Source organism: Trachypithecus francoisi, unplaced genomic scaffold (genome assembly GCF_009764315.1).
Source record: "Trachypithecus francoisi isolate TF-2019V2 unplaced genomic scaffold, Tfra_2.0 Lachesis_group17, whole genome shotgun sequence".
Lineage (NCBI taxonomy): Eukaryota > Metazoa > Chordata > Mammalia > Primates > Cercopithecidae > Trachypithecus > Trachypithecus francoisi.
Window position 1 is genome coordinate 25,557,798 of NW_022681462.1, and position 20,682 is coordinate 25,578,479.

Below are 20,682 nucleotides of genomic sequence, written 5' to 3' on the forward strand. Positions count from 1 at the left end.
GAAGAATGTGCATGGCCTTAGGCACTCGAGTGAAGAGGCTCAACTGTGTGGAAGGCTGCTGATGGGTCATCTAAGACGAGGACTCTCAACTGCCCTTTGGATTTGCAATGTGGACCTGAAGAGTAATTGTGGCAAAGTTGTGAGAATGAAACTGATTGAAGTGGGTTCAAGAAAGCATGAGAGGAGAGAAGGTGGAGTTTGAGTATAAATAACTTTTGGAGAGGATTGGTGTAATTGAATGGCGGGGGTATGAGATTTGAGGTCAAGGAAATATTTTTATTTTTATTATTTTTTAAGATGAGATAAATTGTAGTACACATGTATCTTTATGGGAATGACTCAGTAGAAAGACCAAAAATTTCATATGTGAGAGAAGGACCAATGGATGAAGTGATGTTCTTGAGTGGGCACAAGGACGGGATCCAGTGCACAGCAGAAGGCGGCACTTAGGAACATGCAGCACTTGTCCATGCCAGCAGGAGGCAAGGTAGAATGGTGAGTACAGACACACGTGCGCTGATGTGGTGTTGGGAGTGTGGGTAGAATAGGCAGTTGTTCCGGATGACGGATAAGGTTTTTCTCAGCTCTTAAAAATATATTATTTCAAAATCAAACTTTTCATTGTAATCTTGTCTTCAGTTCTTTCCTATTCTTCATCTTGCAGATCTAGATAGTCATTAGGCATTGTTGATTTCACCCACTGAGTGGGTCTTCTCTGTAATGTCCATCTGGCTCCTTCAGCTCAGTGCGATGGAAGGGCTCTGCTCTGTAGTGACTAGAATTTAAAGCTAGCTCGAATTTATCAGGCATTTGATGGCTACCTGTTTAGGGGCCCTAGTAGGGAAGTATTCCAATAAAATTGGGATAATAATATGCTTACCCCATAGGCCCATTTAGAGAATTAAGATAAATATCAGGTGCCAAGAGCTCAGCATTTCCCTGGCACATAGGAGGTTGAGCTGTTGGTATCTTCATCCACCGTCACTGCTGTACTTTATGGTGAGCTTTCTATAGAGTAGGTCTCTGCTTTAGAACCTCTGACTCTGCCAGCTACCTGGGTCAAATTTGAACTTTTTCACCTATTAAACCAAGGCCTTCACGATCTGGCCCCAAACTCCTTTTGTTGCCCCATGTCCCAGCACTTCTCTTTCACGTTCCTTGTATTTCAGACACAGAACTAGCCCTTCTTCAACCTATATCCTTTCTTTTCAGTTCCACGATTTTACAGAAGATATCTTGTCACCAAGCCTGGCAAAATCCTGCCCATTCTTTAAGATTTAATATATCACGTTTTCCTGCAATACCTCCTCGACTTCCCTTCGGACACCTCTGGTCCCCAGGCTGGCTCCTTCTTAGGCCTGTTGTGTACTTCTAAGCTTGTCTGACTGTCCCTCCACTATGAGCTCTTTGGGATCAGGAGCTCTGTTTAGTTCCATTCTTTTTTTTTTTTTTGAGACGGAGTCTCGCTCTGTCGCCCAGGCTGGAGTGCAGTGGCCGGATCTCAGCTCACTACAAGCTCCGCCTCCCGGGTTTAAGCCATTCTCCTGCCTCAGCCTCCCGAGTAGCTGGGGCTACAGGCGCCCGCCACCTCGCCCGGCTAGTTTTTTGTATTTTTTAGTAGAGACGGGGTTTCACCGTGTTAGCCAGGGTGGTCTCGATCTCCTGACCTCGTGATCCGCCCGTCTCGGCCTCCCAAAGTGCTGGGATTACAGGCTTGAGCCACCGCGCCGGCCTAGTTCCATTCTTTTTGGTGCCTTGAACAGTACCTGGCACCAATGAACATCTTAAGGAATGAGTGCATTCCTTATTCCTTCCTTTGTATCCACCTCTTTCCTAGCCCTTAGTGTTGCACATTGTTGATGGCCTGTCTTCCCCATCATGCTATTAATGTCGTGGGAAACAAGACATTATCTTTATTTCTCCCCACGTCACCAGAGCCTAACACACAGTGGCTCCATTTCGGTTCACTGCAACTTCTGCCTCCCGGGTTCAAGCGATTCTTGTGCCTCAGCCTCATCATGAGTAGCTGGAATTACAGGTGTGTGCCACCATGCCCGGCTAATTTTTGTATTTTTAGTAGAGATGGGGTTTCGCCATGTTGGCCAGGCTGGTCTCAAACTCCTGACCTCAAGTGATCCACCCTCCTCGGTCTCCCGAAGTGCTGGGATTACAGGCGTGAACCATCGCGCCAGGCCTCGATAAACGTTTAATGAATAAAACCATGAAACGACCTGTCACCTCCTAAATGCAGATCTCGAGGGAGCCTCCAGGTGGCGCTCGCCGCTCGGAGAAGCAGAGAGTGGGCGCGCCGCAGCTCGGGCCCGGCGTCTGGGAGGTGGTCGCCTCCGCACCTACCCAGCGCACAGCCCCGGGCGGCCGTCCTCCGGGAGCAGGTGGCGGGGACCTCAGGACTGACGCGCTGCCTCCTCCGGGTGGGTGCGCAGCCTGCGCCAGGGGCGCTGTTCTCCCTGTGCTCTTGGACCCCGCAGATGTTTTAGGAACGTTCACTGGGGAGCGAGAAGGGGGTCGCCTTCTGGTACCCGGTGGGCAACACCTACGTCAAGCCGCGGTGCTTACTGGTGAGGGAGTCACCAGAAAGTCTGCTGTCTGCTGTCACCAGCTGTCTGCTGGCGGCTGTGACAGCTGCAACACGCCACACACAAAATGTTATTTACCTGTCATATTAATGATAGTGTTAGCAAGTGTGTGGCATGTCCAGCTCTTTTTTTTTTTTTTTTTTTTGAGGCGGAGTCTCTTTCTGTCGCCCAGATTGGAGTGCAGTGGTGCCATCTGGGTTCACTGCAACCCCCGCCTCCCGGGTTCAAGCGATTCTCCTGCCTCAGCCTCCGGAGTAGCTGGGATTACAGGCGCCTGCAACCACACCCGGCTAATTTTTTGTGTTTTTAGTAGAGACGGGGTTTCACCGTGTTGGCCAGGATGGTCTCGATCTCCTGACCTACTGATCTGCCCGCCTCCGCCTTCTAAAGTGCTGTCCAGCACTATTCTAAGTGCTATGTACACATTTACTCAAAGGTACATAATACAAAATGAAAATTTCCATTTTATAATGAGGAAACACGGGGCAGAGGTTGGATAACTTGGCCGAGATGGTCCATTTAGCAGTAGCAGAGGCAGGGTTAGAACCCAGGTGGTCTATACCAGAGCTGGCAGATGCCCCTTTTATGCATCCCTGCCTCCCTCTCACTGTCCAACAGGGCTACCATCCGTGTTCCAGCTGGCCGGCGCTCAGCCAGTCAGACACCATTTATTAAGCACCTACTATGTGCCAAACACCTTGCTTAGTGTTGGGGATGAGCAGGTAAAGGGGAGAAAGTGTCTCCCTTTCAGGAGCCTCCAGGCTATCCAGGGAGACCAAAGTGTTGTGGAGGGGGGAGGGTTGTGCCAAACGGTAATGATGGACAGAGTAATGGGCATCCACGGGAGGAGCCATGGCAAAGGAGATGCTGACCTTCCCAGGCAGCCCACCTGGCCATTTTTCTTGTGTGCCATTCTTGTTATGGGCTTTTCTGGGGGAGGCATGGGGACACTGGTGCTCTAGCCTTGGTTCTGAGAACCTGTCCAGGCCCGAGTCCCTCTAGGGCTCGGACACCCCCCTCTCCAGTCTTGTCCTTGAATCCCTGCACAGTGGCTGGGACCCTTGTCCTTAGTGACCCACTTCTCTGGTGCTGCCTGCCTGCCTAAATTTCTGAATATCAGGGACTGTGCTCCACTTGCTTCTTAGACACTGCTCCCATCCTTCCACCCGTTCCCATCCCCAGCCTGGTCCCATCATCAACAGCCACAGCTTGCCTTATCTTCCCCTAAACTCTGATTTTTGTGGCCCCAGACTAGCCAGCTCCCTGTCCTTCTGGTGCGATCACACTTCTACCTCTACTCCAACTAGTGGTGTCTGTAAGACCCCCAGATCCCAGACTCTTTCCTTTTCTTCTGATACATTAGTTCCCTGCTGACTCCATCCATCCTAGATGCCTTCTCGGTTGATCACTTGAACTGATTTCTTGCTGGCCCCTCAACTTTTCTGCCTCCTTGTAAACACTTGCTCTAGAAACCCCCTCCTTTCTCCACTTCTTCACCTGGGGTGCTTGGGGATGCTGCAGGAATTCACAGAGCTGGCAGGTTGCTGCTGGGCGGTTTTGGGAACATGATTTTCAGGCCCCAGTGTAGAAACATGTAGGGCCAGGCACAGTGACTCACATCTATAATCCCAGCACTTTGAGAGGCAACTCGGGAGGATCACTTGAGGCCATGAGTTTAAGACCACCACCAGCCTGGGCAACATAGTGAGACCCTGTCTCTGCCAAAAATTAAAAAAAATTAGCCAGGCATGGTGGTGCGTGCCTGTAGCCACAGCTACTCGGGAGGCTGGGGTGGGAGGATGGCTTGAGTCAAGGAGGTTGAGGTTACAGTGAGCTATGATTGCACCACTGCACTCTAGCCTGGGGACAGAGTGAGACCCTGTCTATCAACAATATATTTTTTATTGTCTGTAAAAAGTAAATACATAAACAAACAGACAAATAAATAAAATGAACACATGGGGCCCTTGTTCAAAAGTTTTAAGAATTTCAAGATGACAACAGTAGACAGCAGCTAAACCAAGTTCAGGGCCCATCTACACATGGAGCTTGTGTGACTGCATGGGTCATAGCCCCCTGAAGCGCTGGGCCCACCTTCTCAGAGCTTCCAGGGCTATTTGATTACCCTGAAGTCTCAGACATGTGGTGTCCCCTGTCTTCCCAAGTGGACTGCCACCACAGTTGTCCTCAGCTCTCCCACCCCATCCCATCCCAGGCCCAGACAATATTCCCTGCAGCCTCACTTGCATTCACACAGCCTTTCTAGAGTGGAGGAGAAAGCCTGGAGTTCCCAACAGTGGAAAAGCCACCTGGACCAGGTGGTGTGGTTGACAACGACTGAGAATCTGTCTTCAGGGATCCCTGCAGAGGCTGGTGTCCTCAACTTTACAGGGATTGGATCTAGATGTCAAGGGAGAAGATAGGGGGTAGAGAAGGAACAAATGAGCAGGCTCCTTCCCGTTCTGACTAACTGGGCACTTTCCACACCTTCCTGAATCTAATTCTCTAGGGGCCTTTTATTTTTCCTGTTTCATAATTGCAGACATGAGGAAACAGGTTCAAAAAGGTTAAGCAGCTTGCAAGCCCACACAGCTAGTAACTGGTGGCAGCAGGCTTTAAGGCTAGGTTGGTGTGAGGGCAAAATCCCACCCTTTCCCCCTTGAATCTCGCTTTCCTAAGGGGCAGAGCTAGGCCTTGCCAGTTATCCTCTAATCAAATCCAACTGCCTTTCCTGCCCCCTCCTCCCCTGCTACCATCACAGTGATTGCCTCCTGAGGAAATGTAATCTCATCCTCAGAACCTGCCAAGCTGAACATTTCTGCTCGCTGATGATAAAAAAAATACCCAGCTTTCAGGAAGAAAAAGTCACTTGGCTGTTCTCTGACAGTCCCTCCTCATCTGAACCTTACCCTTCCAGAGTGGGGGGGAATTTCGTCCCTCTCTGCTCCCCACTTGCCCCTGGCCCCGGTTCTCTCTGGGCATCTCCCTTTTCTCTTCCTTTCTTCCTTTCATCCTTCCTTCCTTTTTCTTTCTTCCTTCCTTTCTTTCCTTTCTTTTCTTTTCTCTTCTCTTCTCTTCTCTTCTCTTTCTTTCTTTCTTTCTTTCTTTCTTTCTTTCTTTCTTTCTTTCTTTTCTTTCTTTCATTTTTTTTGGAGACGGAGTCTCACCCTGTTCCCCAGGCTGGAGTGCAATGGCATGATCTCCGCTCACTGCAAACTTTACCTTCCAGGTTCAAACGATTCTCCTGCCTCAGCATCCCAAGTAGCTGGGATTACAGGCACCTGCCAGCTAATTTTTGCATTTTTAGTAGAGACGGGGTTTCACCATGTTGGCCAGGCTGGTCTTGACCTCCTGACCTTGTGATCCGCCTGCCTCGGCCTCCCAAAGTGCTGGGATTACAGGTATGAGCTGCCGCGCCCAGCCATCTCTCACCCTTTTGTCCCCCATTTGAAACTTTACCACCAGCCTGGTCCTGGCCACAAGCAGGGCGACCTGTTTTCCTGTCTTACTTCATGCCTCTTTCTTTTTTTCTTGAGACGGAGTCTCACTCTGTCACCCAGGCTGGAGTGCAGTGTTGTGATCTCGGCTCACTGCAACCTCCACCTCCCGGGTTCAAGTGATTCTCCTGCCTCAGCCTCCCGAGTAGCTGGGACTACAGGCGCCTACCACCACACCCAGCTAATTTCCATATTTTTAGTAGAGACGAGGTTTCACCATGTTGCCCAAGCTGGTCTTGAACTGCTGACCTCAAGCAGTCTGCCCTCTTCAGCCTCCCAAAGTGCTGGGATTAGAGGTGTCAGCCACCATGACTGACCACCCCTTGCTTTTTGATTGTGCTTCAGCCAGAGCCCCTCCCGAGGCAAGTAAAAATGGTATTTAAGAGACTCTTGGAAATGAGATCACTGACCAGATACTTGATCATGTTAGGAATTTGTGTTATCTAGGTGTGGTGAAGGCATTGAGGTTATATAGATATTTAAAGGAATCAGTTTTTGAGATATAGCTCAAAATATTAATTCATGAAACCAAAATATTAATTGATGAAACCAATCCCAAACCATATATTTGGGATTTGCCGCAAAATAGTATCAGAGGGGAGAAATAAGTAGGATTTTTGGGTAAAACAAGATTGACTATAAGTTGATGGTTGCTGAATCTTGATGCTGGGTACATGAGGGTTCCTTGTGCTATTTAACCTACTTTTGGATTTGTCTGAATTTCTCCATGATTAAAAACTTTTTTAACGTTAGGCATTAAAATGAAAAACAGTAAACTCAAGAGCTCTGTGTATGTAAGAGTGGGAATGGGGTGGGCAGAGCTGGGAAGGTGCCTAAAGTAGGTGAGTGCAACAAGGCAAAGTACTGCATGTTTCTGCTTTCCTGGAATAAGTCTGTAAGCAGCCACAGCTCTCCCGACCCTGCCCCAGCCCCGTTGTCCTCAGCTATGACTAGCAGGAGCCCAGTGTCCACCTCTGGGAGCCCACCTCTTCCACCATGTCTTGCTGGAATCCTGGGGGCTTATGCAGGCCTGAATGGGGCTCCCCCAGACTTCTATCTAAGGAAGCCATGCCCTGGCCAGCTTCATGGCTGTGGCTGCTCTTTCTCTCTCTGGCACAGGAGGCTTTTGCTGGGTGATGGCCCCTTACCTTGGCTTCCGCTGATTCCTTTTCCAGCAAAGGGTGCTTCTCTGGGTGGGGCTTCAGAAAGAGGCTGGACCTATAGTGCCTCTCACTTCTAGGATCCGCTCTGCCCCAGTAGTTTCTTTTGTTCTTTCAGGTGCAGCCCTGGGCTGTGGTTTTAGGAGCCCTGCTCTGGTCTTCACGGGGCTGGCCCTGCTCCATAGGACAAGAAGTTCGTGGGCCGTGTCTGTGTGCCACCCAGGGCTAGTCCTCCTTTTGGTCCATGGTTCATAACCCAGGACCCAGAATTCCCTGCTCAAATGTCCCAGCCTCTTCCAGGGCTGCGTGAACCTTTTCCCATCTGCCCCGTCTGTGATGAGCTCACCGAGGTCTCAGGGATAGCTAAGGGGTGGCTCTTGTTAGCAGCCTTTGCACAGAGTTTTTGGGTGTGTGGGCTGAGGTGTTTGTTCAATGCCTGCTAGTGGACCTGAGGGTGGGAAGAGAAGGTGGGGTGCTGACCAACTGCCTTCATTTATACTCTTGCCGATATTAGAGGCAGATGTGGGTTTGGGGTCCATTTAGGAAAGGGAAAAATGTGATTCCTTTTCCCAACTGTGTTCCCCCTTTCCCTATCCTTCCTTTCTTGTAGGGTGGATTAGCAGGTTTTTCGCAGAAAAACACACCAACCAACAAATGAACAAAAATCAACACCCCAAACTATACATGCAAAACAACAGGCCCAACCCACACACCGGATACTCAGCAGGCCACTCTGCCAACATGCTTTGAAAGGATACTCTTAAGAGGTTTTGGAGGTAGGGTTAACCTTGGAAGGGGACAATAGGGACTGATATCTGCCTCAGGCTGGTAGGGACAAAGGGCATAGCAGAGAAGACAATGGAAGTGAACCTTGTGGGCTTATTTGGTGGCTGGCAGCTTGAAGGTTTCTCCTTCTAGGGCAAATGTTTCCAAGCTATTGTTCACTGCAGAACTTCCTCTTCAAATGTAAGCTTACCTGGAGACCCAGTATGAGAAACGAATGTTAGTAGAGATATTCTGACTAAAACAAGGTTGGGGGCAGGGTTACTGTCCTGCTTGGTGACCTGCCTACTTATGCCCAAGATACAAAACATCCACATCTCAGGAAATGCTCAGGTCAGGCTGCATCAGGCCGTTCCTCAGGCACTCAGGGACAAAGTAAAAGCAAAGGACGCCAATGCTGGGCGCGTGGGATGGTGTCTTGTTCTCATGTGGTGGTCAGTGCCAGCACACATAGGCAGTTTTCTGCCTTTAAATAAGATAACATAAGAAGCTCTTCGTAAAGTGTAAAGAACTGAGCACACATTAGATGGTTTCTTTTCTTTTCCTTTTTTTTTTTTTTGAGATGAAATTTCGCTCTTGTTGCCCAGGCTGGAGTGCAATGGTGCAATCTCGGCACACTGCAACCTCTGCCTCCCAGGTTCAAATGATTCTCCTGCCTCAGCATCCCCAGTTGCTGGGATTATAGGCATGTGTCAGCATGCCTAGCTAATTTTGTATTTTTTTTTTTTTTTTTGAGATGGAGTCTAGCTCTGTTGCCCAGGCTAGAGTGCAGTTGTGCGATCTCGGCCCGCTGCAACCTCTGCCTTCCGGGTTCAAGCGATTCTCCTGCTTCAGTCTTCCAAGTAGCTGGGACTACAGGCGCCCGCCACCACACCCGGCTAAGTTTTGGAATTTTTAGTAGAGATGGGGTTTCACCGTGTTAACCAAGACGGTCTCAATCTCCTGACCTCATGAGATTGAGGCCTCAGCCTTCCAAGTGCTGGAATTACAGGTGTGAGCCACCACGCCTGGCCCTGTATTTTTTTTTTTTTTTGTAGAGATGGGGTTTCTCCATGTTGGTCAGGCTGGTCTTGAACTCCCAACCTCAGGTGATCCGCCTGCCTTGGTCTCCCAAAGTGCTGGGATTATAGGCATGAGCCACCATGCCTGGCCGCCTTAGGAGATTTCTACCAGTGGAGGGTAGGTGTGGGTATTTTGGGCCTGGCTGTTCTATCTCAGGGCCTACCATTGTCATCTTGTTCACACTCCCTGTGCTGGTTATGAAGCTGATGTCTCTAAGGTCAGACCCACCTGTCTGTACTCTACCCTGTGATTACTGGGGCTGGGTGATTCTGTGATTCTGGGGCTGGGACTTGGCGAACCACATTGCTCTGTGGCCAGCTGGCTCCACGTGGGGCTCTGTCAGTAAGGAGGGATGGTAAATTGGCAGGAGGGAGCAAGGACTTGCCTCTTCCTCACTGCTTGTCCCTGTGAGCATCAGCCCAACAATGACTTTTCACTTGTAGTGGCAGTTTATCTCAATAGCAATAGGTTCCAGTCTCCAACATTTTCTGGACTCTCAACTCCAGCCTCAGAGATACTATGCAGTCACCCCTCCTTGGAAGCCTAGGTCCCAGCTCCGCAGGTCTCCTCTTCCAAGCTTCTAAATTATTGCAACCCCAGTATCTTCCCTATGTTCTTCAGCCCCAGAGGTAGAGCTGCCCCTGGCAGTTACCATCCCTGTGTTTATCTTGATACTTCCTTTTTGCCTTTCAGTCTCTAATACCTGCTTACTCAATTGCCTAAATTAAATTCTTTCTGTTAAAATACAGGTCTGTTTCCTGTTTTCTTTCCTAACTAGACCTGACTGTTAACATGCCCCTTGGAGGCATTGCCTGAGAAGCACGTCAGGGTGTAGGCTTACCTTGCTGCGCTGTTCTGAGGAGCCTGATCTCAGAAACCCTGCCAGTGGCCCCGACAAGTCAACCATCATGGTAAAAGAACTCCCTCATCACAGGAAAGTCCCCTAATCTAAGACAATGTTGATAAACAAGCTAACTCCAGGAGAGAGTTTAATTTAAGAAAGCCATAGGGACCCTAAATCTTTGCATTCCAATCAAAGCTGTCAAAGCCAGTTATCATCAGAGCCAGTCAGGTGGCCCCAAAGCTGCCATCCAGCCGGCAACTGTCCTGTCACTACGGAAACCACAAGTTGGTGAACAGGGCCCCAAGGAACCCTGCTGCTAAAACTCAGTTGCTTGACATATTTTTCATTATCAAGTCTGCCAGAGTGCAGCATCTCTTGCAAGAGTGATTCCCTGAAAATTCTCCTGCTTCAATCCTTCTACCCAATGTTTCCCAAAGAGACAATATGCCCACTTCTGAGAAAGACATGTGCTGGCAGGCATCACAGGCATAAGAGAAGGCACTGGTTTACTCAACAACAGACAAGGCGACTGTCTGCTGCATTGGCACCAGGACTAGCATTCTTTGGGCACCCCCAACTACCTTTTCAGGCCCCCGTGTCTTCGGGCTGTCTAGGTCCTGGACTGGTGGTCGTCAAGTCTGCCCACCCTCCCTGTCCAGCAGCACCAGTGGAGCATGCTTCGTAACTACCCTTTCCTCTCTCTGAATTGAATTTGATGTCATCACCCTGCAAACGATGAAACAAATCCCCATTTTATTGATGACTGATAACTTCAAATGTGACAAGAGGATTCATTCCCTTATTCAATCATTCTGCAAATATTCACTGAGCATCTCCTATGTGCCAAGCACCAGGCTGGGCATTAGGGTCAATCATAATTTTTAGGTAATGGATAATGCCAATGGGCACTTAGGATGATCAGAGAGGGCAGTTTTGAGAAGGGGACATATGAGCTGTGTTCCAGTTATCTATTGCTATGTGACAAACCGCCCCAAAACTTAATGGCTTAAAACAATGACAGAAATTACTCATGAATCTGCAATTTAGGCAGGTGGGGACAGTGTGTCTCTGCTCCACCTAATATCAGCTGAAGGTGGGAACTGGAATCATCTGGAGGCTTCCTAACTTACATGTCTAGTGGTTGACGCTGGCTGATGTTAGCTGTTGGCAAGGACCTCTGCCAGGTCTTTTCCCTGAAACTCCTGAGTGTGGTACATGGCTTTGCCACAGCATGGTGGCTGGGTTCCAAGGGTGAGCCTCACAAGACAGAGAACCAGGTGGAGGCTGTGCCATCTTTGGTTACCTAGTTTAAGAAGTTACACAGTCACATCTGTACCATTTAATTCATTAGTAGCAAGCCACTGAGGCTAGTGCATGTTCAAGGGGAGGGGAATTGGATTCCCCCTTTTTGTAGGATAGAAAAGAGTTTGTGCACATGTTTTCAAATGACCACAAACTATGACCTAAAGAAATTAGTGGAAGAGCCGGGCGTGGTGGCTCAAGCCTGTAATCCCAGCACTTTGGGAGGCCGAGACGGGCGGATCACGAGGTCAGGAGATCGAGACCATTCTGGCTAACATGGTGAAACCCCGTCTCTACTAAAAAAATACAAAAAACTAGCCGGACGAGGTGGCGGGCGCCTGTAGTCCCAGCTACTCGGGAGGCTGAGGCAGGAGAATGGCGTAAACCCGGGAGGCGGAGTTTGCAGTGAGCTGAGATCCGGCCACTGCACTCCAGCCCGAGCGACAGAGCGAGACTCCGTCTCAAAAAACAAAACAAAACAAAACAAAAACAAAACAAAACAAAAAAAAGAAATTAGTGGAAGAGCACTCTAGGAAGAACTGCAAAGTCTCTGAGGCTGGAAAGGCTTGGTGTGTTTAAGGAAATGAAAGGCCAGAGAGGCTTGAGCACAGCAAGGGCAGAAGGTAAGATTTGAGGTTAGAGGTGGACAGAAGCCATATTAGGCAGTTATAGGAGCTTGGATTTTATTCTGGATGCAGTGAGGACTGTTGAAAGATTTAAGGTTTGTGTTCACTTCTTGAAAGGGTCACTCAAGCTAATATGCAGAGAATGGATTGAGGTGAGATAAGAATAGGGAAAACCAGTTAGGATGCTATTAGATAGTTCAGGGAGAGATAGTGATGGCTTGGACAAGAACGTTGGCACTGGAGATGAAGAGAAGTAGATAGAAATGGTGGAAGTAAATGAACACATCTACCAAGAGACTGAATGTGAGAGAAGGAAAGGAAGGCAGGACACAAGAAGAATTCTTGGGTTTTAGGCTCGTGTCTGTCTTGACGGTGGAGCCCTTTCCTGTGATTGGAAGACTAAGAGAGGAACTCATTGATATGCACAAAAGGTAAAATCCAGAGTCCTGTTTTAGGCATATCAGATTTGAGAGGTTTGTAAGATATACTGATGGCAAGAAGTAGACATTTGGATATATGAGCCTGAAACTCAGTGGAGAGCTTGGGACTGGAAATATAAATTTGGGAAATATCAACATATGGATGGTATTTAAAGCCATAGACCTGGGTGAGGTCACCTGGGGAAAATCTAGAGAGAACAAAAGAGTGTGGAGACTGAGCCCTGTAAAGGATAGCCTGCAAAAGAAACTGAAAAGGAATGGCCAAAAAGGACAGCAGGGAAACTAGGGCACTGGATGTTATAGGTACCTGAGAAAGCGTTGGTCTGAATGACCGTTAAGGCTCCTCAAGATACGAATTTCTATAACTTTACGGATGTTTCAAATCCCTTCAAGCTGGGAAATTCTGTCTCTGCTGCATCTTTGGATCTTTGGGATAACAAGCGTCCTGAAGAATCACTGGGTCTTTTCAAAGACTGAAAATGGATTCCCAGCAATGTGAAATCTTGTGCCTGGGTTCTACAGTGATCAAAGGTAAGGTTGAGCCCAGGACAAAATGAGGACCCCCTGGAGGGAAGCTAGGGCGACACAGTAAGTGGCAAAAGAATACAAGTGAGGTTATTTGACTATCCTCTTCCAGTAAGGCTGGCTCAGCTGTGGCAGACCTCAGGGTGGTTAGGACAAATGGCAGCCCCATACAGGGACGTACATGGACCCTGATCCTTGTTTTTTTCCTTTCTGGGGCCTTTCTGAATCTCCACTCCATGTGCAGGGTTGACCCGTTACCTTGAGGAACTCTAAAATTTGCATCAATGGATTTGTCTGAGGGCTCTGTGGCTTCGGCCCTGTCCAGGAGGGCAGCCTGGCAATTGGATTGTTCCTGCTGGCTGGTGCCATTGTGTGATATTGAGCCACCAGAATGGTGCTGATACACTGCTTTTGGGTGATCCTCACATCAGGCACAGGATGAATTCAGGGCTCTGGGCTACGGATGGTCAACTGTTAGCACATGGGCTTGGGCTGTGTGTGGGGGCCCCTGCCTCAGCTCTCACCTATCCATGTTCCTCCATGATACCATCTCTGATTTGCGGCATGCAAAGGCATAGGATGGCAGCAAGCCTCCTTCACCCTGTATATCCATCCCCTTGCTGCTGGCACCTAAGATTTTCACCCCATGCCCTCATCAGTCTCTGTACCACACATCAGGAAGTCCTCCAGTGGTGGCTGTGCCTGCCCTCTCTGAGGACTTTAAAGACCTTGGCTTTGCCACACAAACAGGCTCTTCCAACCAGTGCCTTGCCTCCAAATGATATGGCGATACCTGTAACATCCAGTGCCCTAGTTTCCCTGCTGTCCTTTTGGCCACTCCTCCAAATGATATTTGCTTTCTCAGGTCGATCTTAAGCCATTCCCAACAAGGAATGGACATCCTTGTGTGAAAAACACTGTTTTTCTCGCTCCAGTCACGTCTCCTTGCCTTTCCTCTCTTTTGGTGGTAGTGTGCAGAAGCGGAGGTGCAGGAAATGTTGAAAGGGATCACATTCTAAGAATGTAGTTATAATGGCCTGAAGAATTCAAGAGAATACATGGTTGGAAGATGTGTCACTTTATGTTAACACTATAAAACTCCAAATGAAAAATAAATTATCGTGCATACTTTCCTGAATATTCTGGATAAGGCTTACATTTTGGTCATTATTAATGAAGTACAGAAACAACCTCTGAGAGAGTGGTTGGGTGCCAGTATTTACAGGTGCCATGAGGAATGATGCAGCACCATCAGTAAAGATGCAACCAACATTACACGAATGGTATCAGAGAACCACAGAGGCAAAAAACCAAAACCCAAACCCAAAACTATATTGTTTCAATAGAAACAGATTCCAAAAGCCATGACATTGTGAGTGACAACAATGTTGCTGCCTCTTTCTCACAATAGGAAATAAAACATTAACCAAAAGAGCATGGGCAGATATTTCCTGGATCTGAACAGGAATATCTGGTGTCTGAACTCTATGAAGAATCTTCACATGCAGTGATAGAACAATAAACACATTTGTAAGTACCTCTTCTCTATGGATTATTCTAAATCTTCATTGACAAATGTCAACACCTCACATAGGCCTGTACATTTTGAAATACCTTTTTAAATTAAATTGTTTAGATGGACAAGGGTCCTATAAAATATTTTTTCAGGGCTTTGTATACTAGGGGTGGCCCTGGTTACTGGTGACCTTGAAAATACTGTCTCAGTGGTCTGGTGGTGATACATACCTCACTGAAGTAAGTGCAAGGGGAGTTAGAAGAGAAAAATTGCAGACAATGAATATAGACAAGTTAATAAAAAAGACTTTTTCTATAAATAAGAGCAAAGAAATGAGGCAGAAGTCGGAGGGGTGGGGGGTAAAGAGTATATGTATTTTTTAGATGTATTTATGTATTCCGTTAGGAATGGTCCAGTAGAGGGGAGAAATTGATGCTGTCGGGAAAGGAGAGAGAGAGAGAGAAAGAGAAAGAGAGAGAAGCGGAGTGATTTTCTTGAGCAGGCAAGAGGGGATGGGAGTCTGATGAGAGAAGCAGAGGGGATGTCCTTAGAGAGGAGCCCTGACATCTGTCACTCAGCTGGTGGGAAGGAAAAGGATGTGGGTGCAGATATTGGTAGGTGTGCAGGTGTGGTGGTGCGAACTTGCAAAAGTTCCCAATGCTTTTATTTTCTTTATGAAATAGGAACCAAGTTCATCACGGAGAGAGTGAGTGGGTTGGGGAAAAGGTGTTGTATGTTTGAGGAGTGAGGAGAAGGTGTCAAATAATCATCCAGGTCAGCAGGTTAGTAAGCAGCATGAAAATGTGATAGGATTGCTGGCCACACTAATGACCATTTGAGATCTAATGACAAGACCAGTTGGACCAATCAGTTGGGTTGTTGTTGTTGATACTGTTGTTTTCTCTCCCTGCATATAGCTGCACAGAGGCCAGTGTGGAATAGGCTTAGAATTTAATTTCACCAGGATGGGGGCGCTGGTTATCACCTCTTGCCTCTCAGCTCCAAATCCACCTTCATTGCTTGCTTGTGATATTGGAACCTTTCCCCTTGGTTAGCTAGTATGATGTTATATGCTTCATCAGTAGGGGACACCGGAGGATGAACAGTATTTCCTAGTTTAGTGTTTTTTGTTTTTTTTTTAATCTAGGCAGGCTTTTGTAGTGCACAGTGGCCAGTGATCAGCAGCATGTGTTTCCATAGGCATCTTCTCCCAGGGCCCCAGAAGGTGAATTGCCAGTAAGTCCTGCCAGCAGGCCCCTCAGTGACTGCACTGCTCAGTAAGTCATGGCTGTGTACTTCCCATTGAGGTCTGGATCTAAGCTCGGGTAGTGGGGGCTGCTCTTCCATAGTCATTCCATCCTTGTGTGCTCTGCCTCAGCCCTGGGGATAGTGGCCACTTTCTGTACATGTCAGTCCTCTATTCTTTAGACTTCTTGTTGCCATATTAGCAGCCAATTCTCTTTTGTTACTGCTTAGCAGCCAATTTTTTTTACATTGAACTTGCCCCAACCAAATTATAGTATGGTTTCTGTGTCTTAATTGGACCCTGGTTGATACAGTTTGGGTTTTGAAAGTGAAGAATTGTCCAAGTGATGTTCATCACTTCTTTCTTTTCATTTCTGTATTTTTATTGCTTCTACTTTCTGTCTCCTTCCCCAGTAATATATAAACTTATTCAAATGTCTCCTACCTGAAAAATAAAACAAAATGGAAGCCATAGTTGGCTTCTTATCTTCCTTTAGTTACCGCTCTGTTTACTTTTACAATCCAGTTCCTCAAAAGAGTACACTCTAAATCTGTGGTAGAGAGAACTTTTGTTCCCATCTCCTAGTTTCCCCCTGTAATAGGATGACACAGCCCTGCCCATGGTGTGACTTGTCCATCCCCCCTGAAGGGACCATGTGCATCTCTGCTCCACTTACGTGGGGCTTGGCCTTAATTGTTGCTTTGATCCATGGAACGTGTGGAAGCAACAAAGCGCCAGTTCTAAGCACAAGGTTATGAGACAAGGCATGTTTTGGTTTGTTCCTCTTGAGCTTCTGCTCTCTGCCATGAGAAGGGCATGTCCCACAGTATGGCTGCTCCTTAGGCCTGGGACCTGGAATGAAAGACAGGCAAAGGCCAGCTGAGGGCCTGCTCTGTGGATAGGGCTGTGACCACTCTCCCACTCTTTTCCCTGGCACCACCTCAGGTCCAGGAATAAAGAAAAGCAACGAAAGTTTTCATTAGACTTTCAAAACTTTGAGTCTTACTCATATTTAATCCTTAGTTGCTGAAGAAGTGACTTTCATATATAGGAGACACTAAGGGGGTACATTCTCAGTGAAGTGACAGCCATGGGGGAGGGAAAGACTGATCTATATGAGGACTTCAAGGTCCTGGCATATCAGGGCAGGTCTTTAGGAGTCTTGTTGACATAAATAAAATAGGTAGAGAGGATATTAAGACTGAGGCCGGGCCCTAAACACTAGTGTGTTAATTTGCTAGAGCCGCCATAAGAAAATACAACTGGGAGATTAAACAATGACATTTGTTATCTCAGCTCTGGTGCCTAGACTTCTGAAATCACGGTGTTGGCAGGGTTGGTTTCTTCTGAGGGCAGTGAGGGAAGGATCCGTTCCAGGCTTCTCTCCTTGGCTTATCGGTGGCTATCTCCTTGTTTATATCATATTCCTGCTGTATGTGTATCTGTCTCCATATTTCTCCTTTCTGTAAGGACACCGGTCATACTGGATTAAGGCTCACTCCTTAATGACTTCATTTTAACTTAATGATCTCTCTAAAGACTGTGTATCTAAATAAGCTCACATTCTGAGGTACTGACAGAACTACAGCATGAATTTTTGCGGAGACAATATTCAACTCATAAAAACTAGAATTAATATTCCTAAGAACAAGGGGTGAGCCAAGCCTCCTCCTTCATCTGGGGTGAAGGGAGTCTTCTGAGTAGATAAAGAACTCCTTTTAGGGTAGAAAAGAGCTGAAGTTCATCCAGTACAAGTACTGAGTGAATTTATTCTAAGGTCCCAAGACAAGAGAAAGATAAAAACAAAAACGGACGTATCACTGAAGGAGATGTGCTCTGCCACCTTCCAGCAGCAGCAAGAACAGTGGATATATAAGCTCCAGTGGCCAAGGTTGCCCAGGTTACCCTTTTCAGGGGGCAGTGGGGGCAGCAGTAGAGGCATAGTGGGTTCTGGAGTCAGAAAGACCCAGCATCTTCTGCTGATGCTCATGCTGCATGCTTTTTTTCCAATCCTCGCAGCTACAAATTTTTATCCCAATGGGGAGCACTGTTTGTAGGTTGGGGGATTAGATTTCATAGCAAAGAAAGAAAATGAGGAGAGACACGTTGGACAAGTTGGTGAGAGACTGTGCCATTCTCCCTCTAGTCTTTGACCATAGACAAAGATTAAATAAGATTATATGGATAGGAAGAAAGAAATAGAGGGGGCAAAGAATCAGGTAGGTGATTCATTTAATCCTCCCAAAAGGGTCTTTCTTTTTTTTTTTTTTTTTTTTTTGAGACGGAGTCTTGCTGTGTTGCCCAGGCTGGAGTGCAGTGGCCTGATCTCAGCTCACTGCAAGCTCTGCCTCCCGGGTTCATGCTATTCTCCTGCCTCAGCCTCCCGAGTAGCTGGGATTACAGGTGCCCGCCACCTCGCCCAGCTAATTTTTTTTTTTTATTTTTAGTAGAGAAGGGGTTTCACCGTGTTAGCCAGGATGGTCTCGATCTCCTGACCTCGTGATCCGCCCGTCTCGGCCTCCCAAAGTGCTGGGATTACAGGCTTGAGCCACCGCGCCCGGCCAAAAGGGTTTTTCTTATCGCAGCTTCTTTGCAACTCTGACCATATTGTAATATTAATCAATCAATCACTCACTTGCCTTTGTTGATATTTGTGTACCCTCCCCCTGCCCTAAATTTATATATGGAAGCCTTAACCCTCAATATGACTGTATTTGGAGATAGGGTCATTAGAGAAATAATTAAGGTTAAATGAGGGTATATAGGTAGGGCATTAATCCCACAGGATTAGTGTTCTTAAAAGAAAAGTCAACAGAGAACTCCTGCTCTCTCTCTCCTCTCTTCCTTTTTGCACATGCACAAAGAGGAGGTCATGTGAGCGTGGAGCCAGAAGGTGGCCATCTACAAGCCTGGAAAACAACCCTCATCAAATTGGCTGACACCTCGATCTTGGACTTCCCCCTCCAGAACTGTGAAGAATTAATTTCTGTTTAAGCTACTCAGTCTCTGGTATTTTGTTATAGCAGCCTAACTGGACTAATGAAATTTATTTAAATTATATTTCCCCCATTAGAATGCAGAAACCAAGCATCTCTATTTCCCAAATACCACCAGTACCTGGCATGGTAGCTTTCACATGGCAGGCACTCAATAAATATTTGTTGAATGAAGGATTAGTAATCAATAACATAATAGATATTATTATCCTCATTTTAAAGTGGAGAAAATTGACAGATATGAAAGGATGCTTAATACTCACAACCTAGGGACACAAATGGCATTTCCTTAACCGAAGTTAGCTGAAAGTGGGCCAGGATCAAATAACATCTTCAGACACAAACTACACTAAAGATTGCTTTAGCTGATCCATGAGAAGGGTCATATTTGTTCCAATTTCACTCTAGTGTCCTCTCTGTAAAAGGGATTAGAGATTTGCCAATCCACATCTGGTTCACTCCCTGTAAATCAATGCCCTCAGAGTCAGTAGACAGATGCAAAGCTTAAAGGAATTTAATTGCCAAAGGCAATTTGGGGATATGAGAGGATGAGCATTTGCTGTCTCCTGAGAGACCTCACAGGGTGGCATTGCCCTGGTCCAGGGTCTGGTCTATGCCCTGCAGGTTTAGAAACTGGATCTGTCAGCACACTAACTGTGGATCCATTTCTCAGCTTCAACACTAATTAATTAAGCTCAGAGAGCTGATGCATGCAACCAGCATGTCAATTTATTGATTCACAAGAGGAATAAAACCGCCACTGTGTCTGGAACACTCGTCTCCATACAGCTTGCACATTCTTTCAATGAAGTCAGACCTCCAAGGAGGGCAAGTTATCAGAAGGTTGCTTAGTGAGCATGGAATTCAAAAGAGCGAGCTAGTTAGATGATTCAAACGTTTAATGGCATTAAACTGGGAGAGCCGATACTGCCACGTTTACTGTAGGAACAGTCTTTCCAAAGGTGTTGGATTATTCAAAGCTGTTGGCTGAGGCATCGTCTCCAGTGGGCATTTCTTACATGGGCTCTGCTGATGTTCACCATCCTCATGCTCCTGTTTTTATGCTTTTCATGGCTGACTAACCCTGCTTTGACTGACTCTTTTAGTCTTTTTACTTGCTAAACTGTCAGACACATTCTGTCTGTTTCAGATGACTTTGTCCTTTGGTTTTGATCCCCCCTATGCAGTTGAAAACCCATGTATAACTTTTGACTCCTCCAAAACTTAACTACCAGTAGTCTACTGTTGACCAGAAGCCTTGCTGACAACAGAGTTCATTAACACATAATTTTGTATGCTATATGTACTATATACTCTACTCTTACAGTAATATAAGCTAGAGAAAAGAAACTTATTAAGAAAATCATAAGGAAGATAAAATATGTCTACTATTCATTAAGTGGAAGTAGATAATCACAAAGATCTTCATCCTCATTGTCTTCACATTGAGTAGACTGAGGAGGAGGAGGAAGAGGAGAGGTTGTTCTTGCTGTCTCAGGGCCAGCAGAGGGAGAAGAAAATCCATGTATAAATGAGCCCATGCAGTTCAAACCCATGTTGTTCGAGAGTAAACGGCAATGTGATCCATAACCTGGGACATTCTACAAGATAACTCAGTTGGATATTTCAAAATGTTAATATCAAGAAAGAATGGCTGCATTCCTCTGTTAAGAGTCATCATAATGAAGTATAACGCATGAAATGTGATTGGGTTCAGGTTAAAAATATAAATGCAACTATAAGAGATATTGTTGGGAAAAAGGTGGAAATTCAAATATGAACTTGTTATTCAGTGGTGTTATGAACAATTGCTAATTTTATTTGGTGTGATAATGGTAATGTAGGGGACTGTGTGTGCCCCAGAGATGTAGGCAGGGTGTTTAGTGCTGAAGAGTTACAATGTCTGAAACTCAGTGTCAGATGATTCAGCCCAAAACTAACAAACAATGTCTACCTATCTACACAGAGAGAAGCAAACATGGCAAAATATTAGCAATGTCAAATCTAGGTGGAGAGTAAATGAATATTTATTTTACTTTTTTAAAAAAATTTTACTTTAAGTTCTGTGATACATGTGCAGACCATGCA

The 20,682-nt window shown here is 46.5% G+C and overlaps 1 long non-coding RNA gene across 1 annotated transcript in view; it reads left to right on the top strand.

Moving 5' to 3' along the window:
• Window positions 1-20,682, top strand: part of LOC117062077 — a 32,273-nt gene that overhangs the window by 10,973 nt on the left and 618 nt on the right. Inside the window, exons 2-4 of the long non-coding RNA XR_004428204.1 lie at window positions 14,248-14,366; window positions 15,036-15,126; window positions 15,500-15,629. This is a non-coding gene — a long non-coding RNA (uncharacterized LOC117062077). The remainder of the gene's footprint in view (window positions 1-14,247; window positions 14,367-15,035; window positions 15,127-15,499; window positions 15,630-20,682) is intronic.